This window comes from Lepus europaeus, chromosome X (assembly GCF_033115175.1).
Source record: "Lepus europaeus isolate LE1 chromosome X, mLepTim1.pri, whole genome shotgun sequence".
In the NCBI taxonomy this organism is placed as follows: Eukaryota; Metazoa; Chordata; class Mammalia; order Lagomorpha; family Leporidae; genus Lepus; species Lepus europaeus.
In genome coordinates, this window is record NC_084850.1 from 61,562,541 (window position 1) to 61,566,030 (window position 3,490).

Consider the following 3,490-nt stretch of genomic DNA (forward strand, 5'->3'; position numbering starts at 1 on the left):
ACTATTGCACTGCTGGAACCATGGAGCCACTCCTAGAGAAATCACTTTGTGATTGCTAGCTCCAGATCCTATATTATCCTGTAGAAGTGGCCAGCTCAGGGCCATATCAGCAGGATTGACTCTTCCCATGTCTCATTCCTATCTCCTTGGCTGCGCAATGACTCCTTATGACTGCAGCAACATATTCAGTAGCCCAGCCACGCTGACATTCAGTTCCATAAGCTCACCTGACAATGGAATAGAGTTCAGTGACTGGGGAGGTCACTAAAAATGGGCATGGGTAAAGCTTCAGAAGGTTTCGTGTGAAGAATTGATCCAAATCCTCAATGATCAAATTGTTCTGATCAATCAGAAAAGAACAACTGCTGAGGCAAAAACCTCCACATTTTAGCTGAAAAAATTTAAAAATAGGACTTGAATTACCAAGTGTTAACATAAAAGCTATTTATGTTTCTGCAAATTTGCTATGATTACAAATAAAACAGGAAAGAAGGAACAGGAGTAAGTAGAGCAAGAGTAAATAAAGTTCAAAAAAAGAAGGGAAGGATAAAACAGTAATTATATAAGAGTACCAAAGTTTGTGGAAAATGAAATTAAAAGGTAAGTTTATTTTGGTGCACAAGAAATTTGAAATCCATAGTTTTTGATAATCTGCATTTTCCATTAAAGTTTTGAAGATAAGTTCATTTTCATTCTTAAAAATGGGCCCAGCAAGCACTGTGGCACAGTGCATTAAAGCCCAAGCCTGCAGTGCTGGCATTCCATGTGGGTGTTGGTTTGAGTCTCGGCTGCTCCACTTCTGATCTAGCTCCCTGCTAATGCGCCTGGGGAAGCATTGGAGCATGGCCCAAAGGCTCCTGCACTCACATGAGAGACCTGGAAGAAGCTCCTGGCTCCTGGCTTTGGATCAGCTCAGCTCTGGCCTTAGCTGCCATTTGTGGAGTGAACCAGTGGATGGAAGACATCTCTCTGTCTCCACCATTCTCTGTAACTCTATCTTTCAAATAAAAAATAAATCTTTTTTTAAAAAATGGGCCCAGTTTAAATATTTTTATTTAATTTGCATGCATTTCATAAATATAACACTAGGAACATAGTAATGTTTCCCACCGTACTCATCCTCCCACCCACTCTTGCCCCCTTCCTCTTCCCTCTCCTTTTCCCTGCCTTGTTTTCTTACCATGATCTATTTTCATTTAACTTTATATACAGAGGATTAACTCTATTCTAGATAAAGAGTTTAGTGCTTTGTATGAGAGAGAAAACAAAAAAGAAGAAAAAAGAGGAAAAATAAATAGAAAAGAAAAGAACCTGTTCCTCAATAATCCAGTCAGGGGCTGTTCAAAGGTATTGCATCTTGAAGGTAATTTTTTTTCTCTTTTATTTCTTCCTTCCTTCCCTCCCCCTTTCTTTTTAGAAACTTAATCATCTTTAAATAAGAATCAAAGAATGATACATCTTTTGTGAGCTCTTAGACATAACTATAACTTATGAGACATAAGAATATCCTTCTCTTAATACACTAAAAGGAAATAATTCTTTGGGAACACTTTTTACTATAAGTCTCATAATAACTCTTTGTGGGACAGAAGTCCTGCATGGGGAGTAAGTGCACAGTGACTTGTTTATTTGACAATTGTTATTTGACTCATGTATGACATCAGTGATCACACAAGGTTCTTGATATGATCTGCCTAGGCTGTGGAAGCCTTAAACCCCAGGGCTTTGCCTCCAAAACCCAGAGTCTTGTCTATATCAACCTGGAATTTTTCTTTCTGAGTGGCAATTTCAGAACTTCCCTTGGAGAAAGCCTTTACAGCATGACTGTGATCTGTGCCCATCCAGTGTGACAGCACCTACTCACCCCAGTACCAGATTTTTGCTGCTGGACCTACAGGCACCAGGGTATCCTATGCCTATTTCTCGCTTTTGCTCAACTCAGGATTCTCCCTTAGCATGTGTGGAACTAAAGAACTTTTGCAGGAAATTACCTTAGAGCTTCAATGTGAGCTGTGTCTGGAAAGTCAGTTGCATTCTGGATGGTCTAAAGTTTACTGGGATTTTAGTGTCTTCTACACTTGTGCTAAGAGCTCATACATTCATTTATAATTCCAACATTTAAATGACTAAGTACAGCATATGTGACAACAATCTTTACTTTCAGAGTGAGGAAACAAAAATCCTGTTAGTTTAAGAAAACTGCTTAACATATATATATATATGTTATATATTATATTATATATTATATATATAAAACTTTATACACACATACACATATGCACATACTCAAGTGCTTCTGAAATAAAAGACCACATAACTTCAGCATGAACTGTCAAGACCCTGAGACTGAAAAGGAGAGTAAGGTTGGTAACTTCTAAGGAGGAGGGGCATCTAAATCTGATCTGGTTCCAGATCACTTGTACTGCCTTTATGTGCCTGGAAATCTATCTCTTTCTGAAATACATTAATGTACAGGCCTGTATGTATATGTGCAAAGACACCCACATATAACTACTAACACAGAGTGACTGATGTAGAACAATCTGAGGTCCATGTGATCCATACTCAATAGTTAACAATGATTATTTCTCTAACCTTTATCCATTTGTGATACTAAGTTAAAAGTGACAACTACCATGGTTTTCTTGGGAATTTAACAGGTCAGAAGCTTCCATCCTTAACTTAAGGTATGCCCACATCAGGAGTCAATCAGGTTATAGCATGCCCACAGGATAGCTTAGGCGCTACTATCATTTGAATGAGTGCCACCCACCCTCAATGTGTTGGAAACTTAATCCCCAATGCAATAGTGTTGAGAGTTGGGACATTTGAGAGATGATTAGGCCATTAGCACCCCACCTTCATGAATGGATTAAGGGCTTATTTAAAAAGACTTGAGAATGCCAGTTTGGTCTCTTGCATTCTGGCGCACATACTCTCTTGACCTTCTGCCTTCTACAGTGGAATGGCACAGCAAGAAGATCCTCACCACGTGTCAGCCCCTTGATCTTGGACATCTCAGCCTCCAGAACCATGAGAAATAATTTCTGCTCATTACAAATTACTTACAGGCATTCTGTTACAGTAGCACATAATGGACTAAGATACATAGCTTTCTCTGTCTTCCCTTAATACCCTGAATTTATTGTCATTGATCCATTCATCTAACAAATACTCATGGTAACTCTGCTGTATGTCAGCTACTGTGTTACTCCTTGGAATCTAGCATTCTGATTACTACTGGCTTTTTGTAATTGTCACTTTCAGTGTAGCAATATATCTCACTAGAATGAATGTCTCTTAAGAAGTTACTGTGCATTTTTCGTCTTTACTAGAGCTGAACCACATATGGCCACACCTCTAAGTAGATTATCCACAAATATTGGGGATTGAATGAAAGATTGTACACAGTATACAGTGTATTAAAAAAGAAAAAGGAATAGGGAGATGGTGTCCAGTATGTGCACCAGTTCAGGTCTTAGATGCTCCA